Source organism: Vulpes lagopus, chromosome 9 (genome assembly GCF_018345385.1).
Source record: "Vulpes lagopus strain Blue_001 chromosome 9, ASM1834538v1, whole genome shotgun sequence".
NCBI lineage: Eukaryota > Metazoa > Chordata > Mammalia > Carnivora > Canidae > Vulpes > Vulpes lagopus.
In genome coordinates this window covers 34,889,490-34,911,583 of record NC_054832.1, presented here as the reverse complement: position 1 = coordinate 34,911,583, position 22,094 = coordinate 34,889,490, and the positions used below count along the sequence as shown (strand labels likewise).

Sequence of the window (22,094 nt, the reverse complement as noted above, 5' to 3'; positions counted from 1 at the left end):
GCAGTGGAAATTAGAAGACTTCTATAGAATATTAGAGTTGTGGGAATCTTTCACTACTTTTTCTTACCTATAGCCTAATTTCCTTTTGGTTCTAGACTGAACTAATACCAACTTTCAGGGCTGATCTCTGTACTTGAGGGAGTATACCTAAACCCACCCTACCAAGCCACAGTAAGCACTTTGGTTACCACCGTGGCAATGAATACAAGCAAGGTTAGATAAAAAGGAAAATAAAAATAGCCCCTAAGACATTTATAAGACAAACTAGTTGCTGCTGCTGCTGCTCCAAAAAGTAAAAAACTATGATGCATGTTGATAAGCAATGCTGCATTTTCAGTCCTTAATAACTCCATTAGTAACAAAGGATGACAAACTACATTTTGAGATTGATGAGATGCTGTATCTTGCTTCTGCAAATAATTGGCCTCAGCGACCATGGCTTCTAACTCAAAGCAAAAATGATTATCCTTTGTCCTCTAGCTGGGATGCATCTTAGAACTCAGTGGTGTATGTCCTATTGGAAAGTCTAAGGGTTCTTTGCTAACCCATCTCCCACGGTTAAATCTTAAATTAAAAAAGTACATGAACTGATAAATAAGCACACATTTTTTCCTTGGAATTCCTCTCCTTGGTCATTATATATATGTAGATAATGAGTCCTTGAAAATTGTGAGTTTTAAATACCATACCCTTAAAGATTTGTAATACAGTCATTCTACAGATATCCATCCTTCTGATTCAAAGATAATGCTGCTGTGGGGGGGTTCTGTGTGAGGGTGACCAACTCTGCAGACAGTCCCAGATCCTGTGTTGATGACAACTACTCCTTGGTTTATAGATGCTAGAATGTTGCTCAGAATGAGCTGCCCACTAATGGCTTCTTGCCCCTCTCCCCCCATAAGTATTAGGCAGAAATAGTCTGCAAGAAAATAACCTCTTCAGAAGGATTCTACCAATGGAATGCTGGGATTTTTCATCTCCTTGGATGAGCACTGCTGCATAAGAGACTCTACTCTCTGAAAGAACAGAGAGTCTGGAACCAGACTTTCTAAGGTAAATCTCAACTGCACAATTTCCCATTGAAGTGACTTTGGGCAAATTAATGTCTTCCTGGCTCTACTTGCAATGATTAAGTAAGTTGATATATGCAAACTGCTTAAAACAGTGCTTCCTTCTGGCACCTTTTGGATCTGGAGCAGAACTATCTAAACATTTGTAAGAATCTTCAAATACCTCCATAGTCAAAACAAGCAAATACTTCAGTTTGTAAAGGAGGATATAACTAACTCAGAATAGAACCTTAGGATCTGTATTTGCTGCTTTTATATTTCAAAGGAAGCCACTGATCTAAAGAAGCTAGAAATTGCCAAAATTTGAATTCCTATAACATCAAACTGTTACCAATTATGGTTCTGGTCATATGCCATATGTTTCCCAGAAACAACAAATGTTCCATGGAAAAATAAGTGGTTAATAAGGGTGGGAAAACATATAGTAAATGTCCTTGTTTTTCTTGGCTGTTAACTTTAAAATAATGAAATATTCAATGAAAAGGGGCAGCCCCGGTGGCCCAGGGGTTTAGCGCCGCCTTCGGCCCAGGGCCTGATCCTGGAGACCTGGAATCGAGTCCTGCATCAGGCTCCCTGCATAGAGCCTGCTTCTCCCTCTGCCTGCCTGTCTCTCTCATTCTCTCTCTGTCATGAATAAATAAATAAAATCTTAAAGAAAAAAAAAAAAAGAATCCAACTGCAGTGACTTCTTACCACTTCAGAAAGATACTCTTGAACTACTGAAAGTTAGAAATCTATGTTCAAATAGCATCATCAAGTAATTTATTCTGAATCTCTTACATTTTAAATTTTGAAGTGTTCTTCACGTCCCAGGTGTTTTTCCCAGTAGAAATTACAGTGGTAGATGCTAAATTACCTCCATGTGGTGCTCATTTTCAGAAATACAATTTTAGACTGCTGAAGACTTTCAATGTGTCCCCTTGAGCAGCATAAAAGAAAGGCTTTAAATATAGTTTTGTTTTTGTGGGTTTTTTTTTCTAGCAATACATTTCTATCAGACAATTTCTCAATATTGCTGTTTAACAGGCTAAGTTAAACTCCTATTATTTTACTTAAGTGAATTTGAATGCAGTGAGTTTTTGCAACATCCAGTGAGAGGAAATTAAATTACTAAGTGATCTTCACTTATAAAAGCCATACCAGCAGTAAGAAGAAGGGGGTATGTTTTATTTCAGTAGCTTTTAAACTAAAGAGAAGTATTTTTTTTAAATAAATGATACTGATATTCTCATTCTTTCCTATTTTCTGATATAGTAAGGTATGATAAGTAAGGTATGATAAGCCTGTAGGTGTTAAAAATTGATCAAGATCTGATCCAAGCTAATTTGGAGACAAGTGCTATTATCTATAGCATGATACTTATACATTTAATAAATGTGCTTACTATGTGATGGGCAATGCCAGGGGCTGGAATTATAATGATGAAAAAAGCAGGTCCAGGCCTTGTCCTCTTGGAGCTTATCATCTGGGGCAGTGCTATTTTAAGTGTGATTGCGGACCAGAACCACCTCATGAACAATTCTTATCAGACCACAACAAGACAGGTTACAGATATTGGAAGTACCTGTTTAGACATTTTTACAGTAGTTAGACATTGCTGCAACATCCAAATGCATGATTGAGTGGACTTATCTCATTGAATGGATTATAGATGGGGGTATATGCAGAACTTGCATACTAAGTTTTACACAGAGAGGTCTAAATACTGATCATGGACAAGAGGATACATATTGGCATGCAATGGATTGGAAATTAAAAAAAAAAAATCTAGCCCTCCCCATCAATAGTTTGAAAAGCACTACTCTAGTGCTTTCCAAGCATTATAGGAAAGAGAGAAAGAGGGATGGAAGGGAAGAAAGGAGGGAGGAAGAGAGGGGGAGAGAGAGAGAGAGAGAGAGATAGAAACAGAGAGAGAGGGAACCCTGGGTGGCGCAGCGGTTTGGCGCCTGCCTTTGGCCCAGGGCACGATCCTGGAGACCCGGGATCGAATCCCACGTCGGGCTCCTGGTGCATGGAGCCTGCTTCTCCCTCTGCCTATGTCTCTGCCACTCTCTCTCTCTGTGACTATCATAAATAAATAAAAATTTTAAAAAAAAAGAAACAGAGAGAAAAAGAAAAGAGAGAAAGAGAAAGGAAGAGAGTTTAATTCCAACTGAGAATATTTGGCAAAGTTCCATGGAAGAAATGATTCTTCAGCATGAATTTGAACTTCAAGGGTTAAAGATCACAGCATGAGAAAAGCTGTGAACACAGAAAAGTGCAAGGAGATGTTATGCTACTCAGGCCACCTAGTTCATTGCTGTCAGAGAGAGATATGGGGATGGGAGCAAACGGAGGTAAAGAAGAGGAATCTGAAAAGGGGGATTGTAGTCAGTTGGTAGAAAGCTTTGTAACACCATGAAAAAGAACTGAACTTTATTTTTGAGACAATTGGTAGTTTTTAAATATTCCTGAGCAAGATAGGAAAATAAAAGAAAGCTCTATTTTATAAAATAATAATGGTCCTCATCTGAACTATATGGAACATTTTGAGGCAGGAGGCCTTGAGGTAAAGTAAATAATAACAGTAAAAAGAAATTTGAAAAAATAGTTGCCCTAATGGTGCTATATATTAGTCACATGTCTAAGTAAATGTATGCAATATTAAGGCTTCCCAGGCATGACAGCATAGTAAAACACCACTTTAGAAGATCTAATCATGCATGATTGAAATGATTTTCAAATGCCATTTTTTAGCTTAACAGTGACAGAGAGAAGACACATTCTTCCCATTTTCAGAAACTTTGATTAAACCACAGATATTAAGGGAACATTAAACCAATATATTATTGTAATAACTTACCCTAAAATGTCAACTGCCATCACTAAAGGACACAAGAGTGGCACTTTTTTCCCCTCTGTTGTTCTCATCTTCCCATAAAACTAGAATTACACTCATTAAATGTGCATTTAAGTTTCTATGTGTCACCAAAAGCCTGTTAATTCTTGTAGCTGACTGAGTTGGAGTCCTTTTAAGATTCCCATAAATGTATATTTTTTTAAAAAGAGGTAAGCCACTAAGTTTTAAAGTTTTAAACCTTGAGGGTAAAATTTTATAAGGTTTTAACAAATAAAACAAGCCTCTCAAAGTGTAGGCACACTCCCCCATAGAAAAATGTATTATCATGTAAGGATTTCATTTGTTTGGGTAAAAATCTAATTAGTTACCCTTCTAATTCTGGTTTCATAATATTATTTTTAATTGCTATGTAAGAACTATAGGTTAATAAAGATACTATCCCACTAAACTGAAAGCCATATGTTTAGGATTGACCGTGTTTGCAATACAACCATAATACAAAGCTAGAACACAGCACTGGGAGTCACTGATTATGATATACTAAAGCAGTGGTTCTCAATCAAGAGTGAGTTTGTCCCTCTCAGGAGGCATCTGGCAATACTAGAAATCACCGTCATGACGGGGAGATACCACTGGACCAGAATGCTACCAAACATTCTCCACTGCAGAGGACGGTCCCTGGTGACAGAAGGAACTGATCCAAAATGTCAACAGTGCTGCAGTTAAGAAAGCCTGTACTAAAGGATCCCATTAACATTTTCATTATTCTTCTTGGCATACATGTAAACAATCACTGTGATTCATGCAATCTGAATTTCAGAAATAAGGACATTCCCAGACACCAAAACACATAATTATTATGCCTCCCTTTGCAGGAATGAACTATCCTTTGATTTCTGCAAGCAAGATCTGAAGGTGACTCTCACAGTTACCCTCATTTAATCCCATCAATGGTAATACTTTATATATACTTTATATGCAGATATACAAACACTGCCATCAGGAAATCTTCAAGCAGATCTTGAGAAAAGACAGAAAACTGAAAGTTCCAGATATGTATGATTTTCTGAATTGTAAAGTCATTTATAATTTTAAGACACACCGTCAATTAAATAACAGCTTTTGGCAATGTGGCAAAGAAATACCTTTCCTTAAATGTGTACATTGATTGTTAAGATGTGAATCTCTTTTAGAGATGGTAAATGTGCAAAATCTACAAAGTATATTAAGTATATAGTAATGCATACTAAACTCTTTGTGTTAAAATAAACTCTGAAATACTCTCTTAGATCCTTCTCCATCAATGTTAGCTTCTGTTGTTTTCATTTAAGTCTTTTTATTGCTTTTTATCGTCTTTTATTGCTTTTAATCGTCTTCCGCCCTCCACTCCAAGAAGAGGAGGGAAGGTGCAAGATGGGCTGAGGTATCACTGGATCCTCAGAAACAAGAATACAAATCTCACAGCTTTCCTCCCTTATGTTCCTCTCTTGGAGTTTCTCCAAAGTCTTTAACTGTGACTTAACATAAAGAACACCTGTGCTAACAGTCTCAGCACTGCTAGAACGTATCACTTTATTATTTTTTTTTAAAGTTTTTATTTATTTATTCATAGACACAGAGAGAGAGAGGCAGAAACACAGAGGGAGAAGCAGGCTCCATGCAGGGAGCCCGATGTGGGACTCGATCCCGGGTCTCCAGGATCACACCCCAGGCTGCAGGCGACACCAAACCGCTGTGCCACCAGGGCTGCCCGAATGTATCACTTTATTTAACCAAATGAAGGAATAACTACACTCAGATGTAATATAATACATTTTTAAAAATTATTTCTAAAATTTCACTTAGAGACTACCCACACCACTCATGAAGAAGCAAAAACTTACTATAAGATCCATATATTTCCTTATTGGCATGTTATCTACTTGTTCCACTAGAATTTAGGATCCATGTGAACAGGGATTTTGTCTTGTGTTTACTGGTAGAATGAGTGAGTGAGTGAGTGAGTGAGTGAATGAATGAATGAATATCATCTCCCAAAGAGCACCATTATTATAAAATCACAAACTTCTTTTATTTGCACACTGGTGATAGAAGACAATAGGACTCATTCTGTTGTAAACTATTTATGTTCATTCATTTTCTACTAAGTCTTTCATGATCTGCCCCTGCCACCTTTCTAGCTTTCCCTCATATCACGTCCTTTCTGCTCTCCAGCAACACTGGCTTTGGTTCAGTTCCCAGTAAGTTCTATGTTCCCTGCTACCTTAGAGCTTCTGCCCAGAACACTCTCCTCCATGTTCCCAACCTCTGCAAATTCCTTCAGGGAAGTCTTCCCTGATCACCACTTATCTAAATGTAGTGCCTGTATTTTATGGCCTGTTTCCCATTAGTTTTTTCCCTATCATAGTAATAATCACATTTGTAAAATGTGTGCAACTATTTGATTAACATTTCTATCCCATCCCACACCACTCAACTGAAGGAAGAAACCATACCTGTCTTGTTCCCCACTAATATCGCCATCATTTAACACAGTGCCCATCATATAGCAAGTACTCCATAAATATTTATTGGATGAATAAATATGTTTCTAGGAACATTATGTTACCAAATATACAAGTCCGGTTTAGACTATATCATTCTCCGCTACAGCCCAGGTTAGTAGGCACTTAATCAACACTTTTTGGTTAATTGAAATCATTTATCTACTGTCATTAAACTACGTGCTCCTAAGTGTACATGACACTAACAGAACATGTTGCAAAATTGCTGAAAAATCAATTACTCTCTTTCTATTCTTCTTTTCTACATACTAATAAAAATGCAACTTGGTTTGTTTTTTTTTTCCACTAAATTTATTAGCTATTTTGGCATTAAGAACATGACTGTGTGGAAAATGGTTGTCAGGGAATCAATTATTTGGATGATCAGTATTTGTCTCTATTTGAAAACATCTGGAAGCATACTTTAATTATCCCTTAGATATTTGGCATCTTGTGTTCTCAGCCCCTGAAATAATCTCCCCCATTACTATTCTAGAAAGAAAGATATTCGGTTGACACAATAGGTGTTTTGTTTTGTTTTGTTTTGTTTTTGATAGAGGAGAATTTATAGGACATTGAAAATAAAAAGTAGTACACTCCCAGGCTAAAAGGATTAAGATAATATTTTTTAAGAGGAGAAGGAAAGGGGTCTTTAATGCAGAAAACTAGAGAAAAATAGAATTCCATGTAATATATAACTGAGAAGCTATTTACATAGGAAGCCTTGGGGAAAATATGGATTTCTTGGGGGATCCAGACAAAATGACTCGAACCTATAGGAGCTAAAGAGAGATAACCAGATGACAGGAAATTGGAAATAATTGTAAACCTGGAGTCTATTCATATACTTAACCTTAAAATAGTTTCTTTACATATATCTTTCCTATCTATTGCAATCAGGATCTCTGTCACTAGGTAAGAATAACTGAAATTCTTGAAAGCACAGGAAATGGGGCAAGATTTGCTAACTTAGGTCATCCATTTGGAAAGCCCCAGTTAGGAGGTTTAGCCTCAGTTATAGAGGTCATTCTCATCCCTGCCTTGTCCATTCCTCTCTCAAGACAACAGAAGCTGAGCAGGAAGTGGCTCCTTCACTGCCTCAAGACCTTTCCTGTCAATTTCTCATCCAGATTGTACTCCTTTGGATCTGGAAGATGCCTTGAATATGCAGCATGAACTCCTATAGCCTAGCCTCTCTTTGCTTCACATAAGCCAGAGATGAAGTAGAGTGTAGCTGGAGCTCACTCACACAGAGAATCTACAGTAAGCTCCTAGCCTTGAGATCACAGAAGAGAGATCTGCATGCTTGAGGAGGGATGGGGATCCCAGAAGCTAATAGCAGACATATTGATCCTCTGCATCTCCATGTCAAGGGGATTGTTCTTATGTTGAACCATACTCATGTTTTCCTGTCTTTTGAGCAAGAACACACATTTTCTTATTTAGTTTGATGTCAGAAAGATCTGAGGAACTAATGCAATGGCTACTATCACATTTATGGTTGTGATAATCATAAGTACTTCAACCAGACTATCACAAGAAGAAAGAGCCTATCAGACTGCCTTGGCCTCTAGGAGAAATGCATTAGGGTTGAGGCTTAGTTCTCAATGATATGAAAAAAAAAATTAAAGTTTGCTTATCATGATCTCTATTTTATTACTATCCTATGTATCTCATTAAAAGGACTGGCCAAAAAAAAAAAAAAAAAAAAAGGACTGGCCTATCAGGTTTGGAATACAGACTTTTCACTTTCACTTTCTTGGTACAGCCAGATAAGCCATTTTGTTCATCTAATACCTAAACCACAGAGACTTAATGGGATAAAGAAAGTAGGATGAGAAAGGGCTGAATACACTTAAATTTCATTTGACATCAACTTATTTCCCTTCCCTGAGACATCAGGAAAATACAAAATAAAGTTTTGTTCTAACCCACATTTATTTTATTTTTGCTATTTGTTCTTCATTTAAAACTATCTGGTCAAGTAAACATTAGAATAATATTCATATCTTGTTTATAAACAGCCATGAAAAAGTATTACCAGGGCCTAAGCCATATTATTACCTTCCCTATAAATCTTGTCTGGCTCTCATCTGGCTAATAGCATATCTTGAAAAATTTCCAAGAACTTCATATACCAGTAGATTTTGCTTCCTGAAGAGCCAATTTCCTAAATGTTCAATGAGATGGCTTTCGAGGCCCACATCAACAAATTAGGAAAGTAATAATGTTCCTATCTTAACAGGAAATACACTATTGTGCATGTTGCTGCCCTAATTATACCATAATAGAATTTCAAAAGAATTGTTTCTGAATTAAAAAAACATCCCATTTACTTGCTGCACAATATCCTCTTCAATTTTCCATACCAAAAGAGTAGATTTAGAAAGTATAGAAGGGCACATATATATTGCTTTTTTTTCCAGGAAGAAAATCAGGGTTTTACTCCATGATCATGTCCCCTGTTTATTATTATTTTTTAACTAAATTTCTTACACTTAAATAAAGTTTCCATTTAATCAGAGTCACTGGAAGAGAATAGATTTTTTAAAAAATGAGAAGGGGTACATAGTGTTCTTGTCACTAACATACAAATTCATCAAGAGTTAAAGTAGAAATGTATACACTGTGACAGAGATAAATGGCAGATTAATAAACTCACATTTTTTATTTACCAGATAGCAAACATATAAACACACAATTACCCAACAGGATGCAATGTTTTTGCATTCTGAATCATAACTTAATAATAATCACAATTTAACCAGACATTTGAGAGGTTAAAAAAGGAACTCACAATATTAAGTCAGGCAGCACCTGGGATCACAGAGCCTTCCACGGTATCACGACAGATTTTAATCACCAGCAGCTCTACAGCCCTGCAACTGAGATCACTCATAATTAATGAATATTTTACTTGAACATTTGACAGCTCAGTAAGCAGTTTAGGTAAGGCCGTTACTTTTATTTCTTCTGTAGTTGCCTTTGCAAACAGGAAACAGGAAACACACCTACAAGAACACTGAAATATCTCAGCCTAATTGGTCTTTGGTTCAAAATACCCAGGGTGAGTCTTATACCACAGGGGTGATAAGTACAGTCCCCAAAAAGTATGGGACTTGGGTCCTAACATTTCACAGTTTAAAATCCTTTACGTAGATGCTGTTCAGGGCATTTATTATAGAGAGAAACAGGCCTTCTTAAAAACATTCAGACCTTATGGCCTTAATCCTGGAAGGGCTATAAACTTCAGAATAAACTCATATATGTACTAATATATATATTATATATATAATATACATACATGTGTATATATATACATAAATATATACTATATTAGTAATATATTATTTTAAAATATATACATATATAAGTAATATATTATTTAAAGTAACGTATATATTTTTTCCTGGAGCATATATGGAAACTATCATTCAGGAATCTTTTGGCTGTGAATAACAGAAACCCTAACTCAAACTCATTTATTCAAGTAATAACAAAACAAGGAAATATTTTGGTTCATTGAGCTGGAGAAAAAATGTCCAGATGTAGGGCTGGTTTTGGAAAACGGAGGTTCACTATATCATTTGATTCTCTGCAATTCCCTTGGCACAGGTATTCTCTGAAGATTGATTTTGACTTCGGGCTGCCTCCCTTTGGTGCAAAAAAATACTAGCTGTAGCAGTTCAAGACTATGTATGTATCTTGCAAAAAGATACTGTTAGCACTCTGGCAGTCCCAAGTTCTGATTGCTCATCATTGAATTAGCCACTCTACTTAGCTGAATGGCTTTAAACCAATCAACGCTTATCCCTGGAGGTAAGAGTAGGATGGTTGCAGAGAAAAATCACATGGAAAGTCATTCAGGATACTGAAAGGAAAGGAAAAGAGATGATTGTGGAGGAAATCAACAAATGTCCACCACAGTGTCTGACAATAATCTGAAGATAGGTATTTGAGGATGTGCATCCATGAAAACACAAGCTCTTGAGTTATTTAGAGATGTCAACAGGAGAATGAGCTGAGGTTCAAGACATATTGAGGACCGAAATCTTTACATTCAATTGGAACTTTCTGTCAATGTTGGGTTTGCTCTCTAAGAAAATAGGTCAGAATATTTCCACTGCGTTTATGAAGTACATACACTCTAAAGTATATGAAGTGCTCTTGCATTTGATCTTCCATTTTGACATCCAAACACAACTCTGTAGCAGGGTGGGGGGGAGGGGGCAAGCATTCCCAATAGAAGCTTAGACAGTGGGGCAGACACTGCTGGTTACCTTTCCAATTCCCAGTCTGCTGTTTTTCCTTACAGACCTTGATTTGGTTCAATTTGCCCTGTAAGAACGACAGCTAAGGATGGGCAGATGGCATGGTTTGAGCCCTGGCCATGTAAGTTGAAGTAAGTAGGTAGAGCTTCCAGAAAAGCTCTTTCAAAGAGTTCACTCGCTTTTTGATCTTTGCCCTTCCTCTTCTTCGAGCCTGAAACATTGAGACAACGCCAGAGATAAAGACATTTTGCACTCATGAAGTGACAAGCATGAAGACAAAAGCCACATGCTGTGAAGACAAAACTAAAAAAGGGGAGCCATTGCACTGGGCCTGGTTTGCCCGCCCCCAGGCTGTTACATGAGGGAGAAAAAAAAAACCCCTCTATTTGGCTAAGCTACTGTAGAAGGATTCTTGTTACTTGTAGCTGAATATACTTTGGATACAAGGAGGTTTTGCAACCACATAATGACAGATCAAGGCTTAATTCTGGGTCTCTTGACTCCTTGTCCAGTGATATTTCCAATAAACTGCAGTGCCTCTCCAACAGCAGAATCCGCATACCCTGAATACCAGACAAACAGGCATTTTAAATTTATGCTTTCTTTCTCAACAAATAGCTTATTTAAATGATCTGAGTCATAGTTAAAATTGGTGAGAAGAGATTCATTGCTTTTGTTTTTGTTTCTTTAGCTTTTTAACATGTGACCCTCAAGCACTTGCAGAACTGCTAAGGCAAGAATGCCTCAGCTCCAGTAAAGGAAACCATCATTTGACCAAAATTTCTTTCAAAGCTGCCTAAGAGAGAATTGGCCATCTTCCCAAATCTTACCATGGTTGAAGTTTCTTCTTCCTGGACCTTCTCATTCACTCAGGTTTTAAAAGACAAAAGAGGGGCAGCCCAGGTGGCTCAGCGGTTTAGCGCCGCCTTCAGCCCAGGGCCTGATCCTGGAGACCTGGGATCAAGTCCCATGTCCGGCTCCCTGCTTGGAGCCTGTTTCTCCCTCTGCCTGTGTCTCTGACTCTCTCTGTGTGTCCCTCATGAATAAGTAAATAAAATATTAAAAAAAAAAAAAAAAAAAAAAGAGAACTTTCAGTGCCTGGTTCCACATTTGGAAGGAGCCTGGAAATCACCACTCTGTCCTAACAACAAATAGAATTCAATAACTCTTCTTGGATCTGTAGAAGAGGGAAGGACACAGGGCAAACCACTGCCCCCAAGATTGGAAAGAGGAACAGGGGAATACAAGGAGTCTTGGCTTCCCTGAGCAGGGACTTAGCTGCAGAAACTGCCATAGGAAGCAGTGTGAGAGTAGGAAAACCTGAATTGTAATTTATGAATTGCTGGAATCTCTGTGAGGACAATTAAAGCTTAGGGGGACCCAGGGAAAGAGGGGTCCTCATATTACTCTGAGATTTCTATCCAGGACATCTATCAGATTCTCACAGTAAATATCAGAGAAAAATCCTCTCCAGCTTCTAGAATGCAAAGGGGAAAAGGAACCATTTTGAAATATAACAGAGCATTCTGGTTAACAAGGCCTGCCCTCAGGGTAAACTAGTTAACTACAGCTTAACCTGCTGGAGTGTTATGAGAACCTTAGTGACCTGGGGAAGGGAAATACTGGATCCAGTCTCCTCCAGTGCAGCCCACTCTCACCATCATTAAAAAAGGGGGAGAAAAAAACCTAGAACATGGTGAAGGTCACAGTCCAAAGGCACAGTCTCACTAAAAGACAGACCTAATCATAGGATGCACCTTCTCTCCCTGAAAACCTCACCACCAACAGTACTAAAGATCTATTTATAGCAGCTCTTATCACCTGGTACATCGTGTCTGGCTATCAGGAAAAAATTACAAGGCACACCAGAAGGAAAAAAAAAAATCACAATTTGAAGAGACAGAGCAAGCATCCGTACCAGTGAAGGCCGGGAAGTTGGAATTTAAAGACAACAGAGCTCTCACAAAGGTTGGAATATTTCACCGGGCCAGAAAGTCAAGGAGGAGCCATACCCAAAGATCAATTCCAGGGGGTTTAAAGACTTAATTGTGAAAAGCAAAATGTTAAAACTTGTAGAAGAAAACATCAGAGAACATCTTTTGAATCTCCAAATGGGAAGTGCTAATTGCAGAAGGAAAGACTGATAAAATTGTCCTATTATAATATGAAGATCTTTATTAAAAAGTATAATAAAGCAGAAGATATGCCGACATCTGAGACCAGTTTGCAACAAGTAAACTCAACAAAGGACCCATATTTAGCTTTTATAAAGATATGTTACAAGTCAGAAAGAAAAAGACAACACAATAAAAAAAAATGAGCAACAAATCTGACACATTGTCACAGAGGAGAAAAACAAAAGTGGTAAATGTACATATAAAAAGATGAGCAAACTCATTTGTAATCAGGAAAATGCAAATTAAACTGATGGTAGGAGTAGAAGTTGATAGAAGCACTTGCAAGCAATTTAACCTTAACTCACAAAGCCAAATGTTTGCATGCCCTCTGAGTAAACCCACACTTAACCTATATTCTCTAGAGAATTTCTTGTAGATTGCACAAAATGTTTATAACGGCTTTCTTAAAAACAACAAAAAAGCTGTATTTAACACAACTGTTCATCAACCAGTAAGCAATTAAATAAACTGAGTAATATACATATAATTAAATATTAGACAACAAGGAAAATCAATAAATCTGAGCTCTAGGCAACAACTTGGGTGAACCTTAACAGCGTAATGAACGGGAAAAAAAATCAAGTATAGAGGTAATGACATATAGAAAGTGACTTTTTTAAAAAAATAAATAAGATCCAAGAATGGCAAATACAAACAAATATTTTTGTTTAGCTTTTGTTTAGCTTTCATATGGTTTTGTCACATGTGAAGATTTATGTAACCAGCACTGCAGTCAAGACACAGTACTATTTATCACCACATAGACCTCCATCCTACCATCATTTTATAGTCATACATATCCCCTCTGCTTCCATCCCTTATCCCTGGAAACCACTAATTTGTTCTCCATCTTAATAATTTTGTTATTTCTAGAATGTTAATAAGTACAATCATATTATATATGTGACCTTTTGATATGTGACCTTTTGATATTTAAAGGTCATATAATATGTGATCTTTTGATATTGTTTTCTTTCTTTTTTTTAACTCAGCATAATGCCCTTGAGATCCGAGGCATCGCTTGCACCCATGTTGTTGCCTGTATCAATAGTTTGCTTCCTTTTATGGCTGAATAGTATCTCATGGTTTGGATGTACTGTGGTTTATTTAATCACTCACCTATTGTAGGGCATTTTGGTTGCTTTGGGGTTTTGTTTGGCTTATTGCAAATAAAGCTGTTAGAAAAAGCTGTCTATAGGTTTTTGTATGGATTTAAGTTATTTCTCTGGGATAAATGCCCAGGATAGTGATTTCTGGGTCAGATGATTCAGTTTATATTTAGTTTTTAAGAAACTACCAAGCTATTTTCCAGAATGGTTGTACCATTTTAACTATCAGCAATGTATGAGAGATTCAGTTTTGCCACATCTTTGCCAATATTTGGCATTATCACTCTTTATTTGAGGCTGTTCTTATAGGTGTGTAGTGATATCTTACTATGGTCTTCATTTGCATTTCCCTAGCAGCTAGTAATGTTGAATACCTCTTCATGTGCTTATCTGCCATCTATATATCCTCTTCATGAAATGCCTCTATCTTTTGCCCATTCTCTAATAAAACTGTTTCTTTTTCTTTTTTCTTTTTTTTTTTTTTTAAAGATTTTATTTACCTATTCATGAGAGACACAGAGAGAGAGAGGCAGAGACACAGGCAGAGGGAGAAGCAGGCTCCATGCAGGAAGCCCGATGTGGGACTCGATCCTGGGACTCTGGGATCGGGATCATGCCCTGAGCCAAAGGCAGACACGCAACCGCTGAGTCACCCAGGCGTCCCAGAACTGTTTCTTTTTTAACGTCAAGTTTTGAGTTCTTTATGTAGTGTAGGTATTAGTCCTTTGTCAGATACATGTTTTGTAAGCATTTTTTTTTTTCTCAGTCTATAGCTAGTCTTTTCATTTTCTTAACAGAGTCCTTCATAAGAGCAGGCATTTTTAATTTGGATGAATTTCAATTTAATGTTTCTTTTAGGGATCATGCCTTTGGTGTCATGTTTAACGGCTCTTCAAACACACAAGTCCTGGATATCTTCTCCAATGATTTCTTCTAAACGTTTTATAGTTTAATGTTTTATATTTAAATCTATGATCCATTCTGAGTTAAGTTGTGGGGTTTTTAGGTTGAGGTTATCCAATTGCTCCAGTACTATTGCTGGAAAAAAAAAAAGTATCATACCCCCCATTGAATTGCTTTTACATACTTGTCAAAAATCAGTAGACTTTATTTATATGTGGATATTTCCAGGTTCACTATTCTGTTTCATTGATCTATGTGTCCATCCTTCTGCTATTTCTACATAGTCTTGCTTATTGTAGCTAAATAATAAGTCTTGAAATCAAATAGAGTGATTCCTCCCATTTTATTCTTTTCAAAATTGTTTTAGATATTCTAGTTCCTTGCCCTTTCCATATAAATTTTTATTTTTAATTATTTTTTCATTTTTATGAAATTTTAAAATTTTAAATCCAATATAGTTAACATAGAGTATTATATTAGTTTCAGGTATACAATATAGTGATTCAATAATTTTATACATTACTCAGTGCTCAATGATAAGTGGACTCTTTAATCCCCATTATGTATCTCACCCATCCCCCCACCCCCATCTTCCTTCTGGTAACCATCTGTTTGTTCTCTATACTTAACAGTCCATTTTTGGTATATCCTTTCAAATTAGTGTTTTCATATTCTTTGAGTAAATATCCAGTAGTGTGACTATAGGATCATAGGGTAGTTCTATTTTTAACTTTTTAAGGAACCTCCACGCTGTTTTCCACAGTGACAGTACCAGTTTGTATTTCCAACAACAATGCGTGAGAGTTCCTTTTTCTCCACATCCTTGCTCACACTTGTTTCTTGTGTTTTTGATTTTTAGCCATTTTTGACAGGTGTGAGGTGATGCTCATCGTAGTTTTAATTTGCATTTCCCTGATGATGAGTGATGTTCAGCATCTTTTCATGTCTGCTGGCCATCTATATGTCTCCTTTTCATATAAATTTTTAGAGTAATCTTATCTACATCTACAAAAATCCTTTCTGGAATTTTTTTTCTTTTCTGAACCTTTAAAAGAATTTCATTAAAACCTAAATATCAACTTGGAGACAATTTACATCTCTACTATGTTGAATCTTCCAATCTATGAACATAGTATGGTTCTTTGATTTCTTTCATCAGTATTTTGTAGTTTTCAGCATACAAATCCTATATGTTTTATATTAGATTTATTCATAAGTATTTTATATGTGTTTGAGCTATTATAAATGATATTGTATATTTAATTTCAATACCCATGTATACATTGTTAGGAAATAGAAATACAATTGCCTTTTCTATGTTTATTTTATATCCTGCAACTTAGCTGAACTCACTTATTAGTTCTAGTTTTTTGTAGATTCCATTGGATGTTTTTCATGCCATTTGCAAATATAAGCAATTTTATTTCTTCTTTTCTGATCTGTATGGTTTTATTTTCTCTTCTTACTTTATTGTATGTGTAGAACTCCCAGTAGTATGTTGAATAGGAGTAATAGAAAAGACATCCTTGTCTTGCTCCTGATATTATGGGGAAAGGATTCAGTCTTTCACTATCAAGTATGCTGTTATCTGTAGGTGTTTGATAGATATTCTTAAATCAATTTTAGGAAGTTCCCCTCTATTTCTATTTTCTGAGAGTTTACTTTTCCTTTTAAATCATGAATTACTGAATTTTGTTGAATAATTTTTTCTGCTTCATTAGCATGACTATGATTTTTTTCTTTAGACTGTTTATGTGGTGAATTATGCTGATTGATTTTCAAATATTAAATGCTTCTTGCATCCCTAAAATAAATTCCACCTGGTCAGGGTTTATAATTACTTGTATATTTTGCTGGATCTATTTTTTATTATTTTGTTAAGGAATTTTGCATTTATCTTCATGAGAGCCATTGGTCTCTAGTTTTCCTATGTTGTACTGTCTTTTTCTACTTTTGATATCAGAGCAGCTTCATAAAATTAATTGGTAAGTGTTCCTCTTCTATTATCTGGAAGAGACCTATAGGATTGATGTAATTCTTCTCTAAATATTTGGTAGAATTTTCCAATGAAACCCATAGGGTCTGGAGTTTTCTGTTTTGGAAGTTTCTAAATTACTAATTAAATTTTCTTAGTTATAAGGCTATTCAAATTATCTATCTTTAATTATATGAGTTGTGGTAGTTGTACTTTTTGGAAAACTGATCCATTTCATATAAATCATGAAATTTATATGTATAGAGTTGTTTGAAGTTTTCCTTTATTATTCTTTTGATATCTACAGGTCTGTAGTGATGATAAGTCTTTTTGATTCCAGATATCGGGTAATTTGTGTCTCCTCTCAGTGTTGGAGGCTTATCAATTTTGTTGATCTTTTCAAAGAATTGGTTTTGGGTTTAATCTATTCTCTCTACTAGTTTTCTTTTTTCAATATTATTGAGCTCTGCTCTTCATTATTACTTCCCTATGCTTGCTTTGGGTTCATTTGCTCTTTTTGACAAGTTTTTTTTTTAAATTAGTTTCTGGAGATAGGAATTTTGATTATTAACGAGATTTTTTCCTCTTTCCTGACATATTTAATGCTCTGAGATTCCCTTTCAAACTGCTTTACCTGAGCCTTACAAATTTTGATATGTTGTATTTTCGTTTTCATTTGCTTCAATGTACCTTTAAAATTTCCCTTGTAATTCCTCTTTGACCCACAGATGTTTTTAGAAGTTTGCTGTTTCAGTTCCAAGTGTTTAGAGATTTTCCTATCATTCTTCCATTATTGATTTCTAATTTGATTCCACTGCAGTAAGTGAAGACACTCTGTATGATTTTTATTCTTTTAAATTTGTTGAAGTTTGTTTTATGGCTTATGGCCTATTCCGGCATATGTTTTGTGGTGCTTGAAAAGAATGTCTTTTCTGCTGTTGCTGGGTGGATTCTATAAATGTAAATTAGATCTGGTTGACTTATAGTGTTGCTGTGTTCTCTGTACTTGCTGTTTTTCTGTCTAGTTATTATATGAATTGTTAAAAGAAGTGTGTTGAGATTTCTAACTATGGACTTGTTAATTACTTCAGATTTATCAGTGTTTGTTTCACATATTTTGCTCCATTGTTTGGTGCATATTTAGGATTTGAATGCAAAATATTATGTTTGCTATGTCTTTTTGGTGGATTGACTGTTTTACCATTATGTAATGTCCTTGATCACTTTCTTTGCTCAGAAGTCTTTATCTGATCTTAATATAGCTATGGCTGCTTTCTTCTAATTAATGTTTGCATGATATATCTTTTTCTATCTTTTTACTTTCACCCTCCTATATTGTTGTATTTGATGATAGTTTCTTGTAGACAGCATATAGTTGGGTCATTTTTTAAAGTAAACTCTACACCCAATGTGGAGCTTGAACTCACAACCCTGAGATCAAGAGTTGCATATTTTACCAATTAAGTCAGCCAGGCGCCCCTATTTGGGTCATTTCTTTAAAAATCTATCATGTCAATCTCTGTTTTATAATTCATATACTTAGGCCATTTACACTTAATGTAATTACTGATATGCTTGGATTATAGTCTGACATTTTATTTTTTGTTTCCTATGTTTTTTATTTTCTCTTTCCTCATTTTCATTTTCCAGCCTTACTGTGGATACTTGAACATTTTTTAGAATTCCATTTTTATTTATCTGTAGTTTTTAAAATTTATCTCTTTGTATAGCTTTTTAATGGTTGTTCTTGATACTCCCTTACATACGCATAACTTGCCAGAGTCTATTATTTTCAGTTAGTTAGAATCCTTACCTCCCTTTACATCCTTTTACTCTCCCTTATTTATAAAATAACTGTCTTAAATATTTCCTCTATGTACATTGAGAGTCACATCATCTCAGTGTTATAGCTTTTGCTTTAATCATCTAATTTAGAAAATTTAAGAGAAGAAAAGCTTATTATTGTATTTATCCCTATTTTCACTCTTTGTTTTATTCTTTCTTCTATCTGATGTTCCCTCTTCTATTATTTCCTTTAGCTATTTTTTTTTTAAATGACCTTGCTTGTGACACATTTCTAGGTATTCCTTCAGCTGAAAATGTCTTGATTTCCTCTTCATTTCTGAAGGGTGTTTTCACTGTTTGGGTTAGCAATTCTTTTCTCTCAACATTTGAAATTTTTTTGCCACTTTCTTCTGGCCTCCATGGTTTTTGGTGGGAAATTGGGAAATCCACTGTCATTCTAATTGTTTTCCCCTAATTGATAAGGTCTCATTTCTCTCTTGCTGCTTTAACATCTTTTTTTTTCTTTTCTTTTCTTACTTATCAGAAGTTTGACTGAGATGTGTCTTAGTGTGGATTTGGGGGGGGGGGTTAATCTTGTTTGGGGTTTTAACTCACTTCTTGACACTATAGGTCTGTTTTGTTTGCCAAACTTGGAAACATTCAGCAATTGTTTCTCCAAATACTTTTTTAACCTTGTCCTCCTCTTTCTTTCCTTCCAGGATGCTGATGATACACATGGTACATAATTTTTATATCCCCTTGGGTCGCTAAGGCCTTGTCTTTTTTTTCTCCTCCATTTTCAGTCTATTTTCTCTGTTGTTCAGATTGGGTAATTTCTATTATTTTATCATAAGTTTACTGATTCTTTCCTCTGTTTCTTCCATTCTACTGTTGAGCTTACCCATTAAATATTTCTTACTTCATTTATTATACTTTTCAATTTCTAGGAAACTGAAAAAGATAATAAAATGTTAAAAGACCACAAAAATCAAGCCAAAACTGTTTTTTTCAAGTTGCAAAAGGAAACAGCTCTTTTCTGCTTCCTAAGAAATGAATACACTGATGACAGACAAGGCGTCCAATATCCATGCAGATTAATAAGATCTTGCTTCTCAATACCTCTCTTTAGAAATATGCCCTGAGAATTGCTCTCCAGAGCAATGTACCTGTTCTGGACATAACTGACTCTCACAAACAGGGCAGGCAGTTGAGGCAGGAACAAGCAAAGTTTGAGTATTAAGCTGTAACATACCACAGTGCTATGGTGATAGAGAGTTTTCTTCCTCTGGTCTTTTTAATCCTAACTCCACCCCTTCTTATTTTAACCCTTTAGCTCCCTCAGATCCTTTACTTTTTGCATGGATTTTTAAATTTTTCTCTTCTCTGGCATCATCTTCCTCTGGCATCCTTCTTGTTTACCTGGTCTCCAATCCTTTTTGTGGGCATTATGACATTTTGTGCATGTGTTGATTCCCTGACCCAGCTCCTTGACTGGGGCTCTTGACCTGGCTACATACCACCCACACATTTTAATGGGTTCACTTTTACCAATGCTTATGTTCTTCTCCAAAGCTAATGGAATATAGATCTTTCTTTCTTTTCTTCGAGGTGGGGGTGGGGGAGACTGATTTTCAAGGTCCATAGCCTCTTTTCTCTAGGGGATGTTTCTATGAGATCACCAGCTGCTTCTTGTACATGCTCCTTCCATTCCAAACCCAGCACGTGGAGGCAGGAAGAGAAACGGGTGGGAGGACAAATTAACTGAAAAGCTTGATAAATACTAACAGCAAATACTAAAAATAACTAGGCAGAAATAGTCTACTTTTAGGAATTTCATTTGTGCCTTTGTGTTGGGGTGAGGAGGAGGGAGAGAAAGAGGGCTGTGGAAAATGGGCTGGAAATGTTAATTTTCTCTGGAGGTGGAGGCCCTAAGAGCTCCCCCAGGCAGACAGCACCCCCACACACACACCCCGAAAAAACTCTTTCTCAGCTTTCTCAGGCTTCCACAGCTCTGCAAATGGCTCCCTCCTTGTGCTGCAAATGGCATGCCTCTTCTTGACAGCAGAGAGGAAAAGCAGCTAAGAGGTTACAGGCTGCTTTGCTTCTCAACTTCACATTCTCCTGACAGTAGAATAGTTTGGTCATCTTTTGACCTCAGCTCCCAGAGTGTAGAAGGTGATTGGGATTAGTGTGTTTCACCTGTATGTCTCTGAGTCCCTGGTATGCTGAGTGTGACATGGCAAAGCTATTAACCCCACATGACACAATCTACATGGTGGATATAGGATCTCACAGAGTAGGAATTCCACATGTTCTCCCAAAATGGCTTTTGCTGCTGGGTGCTCCTATGGTCTCCTTCTAGGACAGGGGACATGAATAAATGACCCTGATCCTTTCATGGCCACAGTCTCTTGGTCTAATAAAATGGAGGAGAGTGAGTCTGTTCAATTCTCTTTCTGCCCTTGGTGAGCAATTTGATTATGTTATGAATTGATATGGATCACCAGAGCGGGAGGAAGACACAACATGAGGAAAATAAATGTTTCCCATTTGGATAAATTATATGCACTTTTAGGTTCTTCATTACATCTGTCCCATGCAATTAGCAAAGAAGGTATATTCTTGAGCCTTGAGTCTTCCCATCCTGTTCCCCTAATCCCTCTTCTATAACATGTACTCTCAATAGCACAGACAGCAAAAAGAAATAAAAGCCTTCCTTCCTCTCCCCTACTCTCAGAATCTCCATATCCTTATCTCCCCCTCCTTCTTTATGACTTGGATAAGGAGGGAGCATCCTCCATGCAAAGGTTCATCCTTCCATTTATGTCCTGATTCTCCCTTCCAGCATCATCCACAGCTTGCCCTACCCCTTAATCCCATCATACCTCTTATATCTTCAGGATGCCACTACTCTGGGTTCCTCGGAGGAGGGGCGGGGGCGGGGAACAACCCTGGCCTTTCTAAACCTGAAAACCTGCCTTCAAAAAACAAAACAAAACAAAACAAAACAAAAAACCTGCCTTCTATTTTGTTTTTCTTTACTATCTCATATCTCTCCTCTGTTCTCCATCACAATGTCTAAAAGAGTGATCTACATAGATTATTTTCCTCTTCCTTACTTTACTTACTCCTTAACCCTTTGCAACCAGACTTCCATCTGCTTTCTCTAAGATTCCTAATGAGTTCCACATTGTCAAAAGCAATGGCCTTGATTTTTCTGTTCAGCCCTTTTAAAAACCACTCTACCCTTTGATTTAATGATAGTACAATATACTAGCTTTCCTGGGACCTATCTGTCCATTTCTAGGCTCTTCTATTATCTCCTCCTCTTCTGACCATCCCATAATTATGAGCCATCCCCACAATCAAAGGTTGTCAGATTTAGCAAATAAAAATACAGAACACTCTGTTAAAATTGAATT

At 36.4% G+C, this 22,094-nt stretch overlaps 1 protein-coding gene across 12 annotated transcripts in view; it reads right to left on the bottom strand.

Annotated features, from left to right (window-relative positions):
* The window catches only part of NCALD (neurocalcin delta), a 374,162-nt gene that overhangs the window by 144,232 nt on the left and 207,836 nt on the right, over positions 1-22,094 (bottom strand). For 8 of the 12 annotated variants that reach the window (XM_041769148.1, XM_041769140.1, XM_041769142.1 and 5 more), the window contains one exon: positions 9,250-9,337. The exons of the other annotated variants lie outside the window; for them this stretch is intronic. The gene's annotated coding sequence lies outside the window, so the exon portion shown is untranslated. The remainder of the gene's footprint in view (positions 1-9,249; positions 9,338-22,094) is intronic. 12 annotated transcript variants of the gene reach the window in all.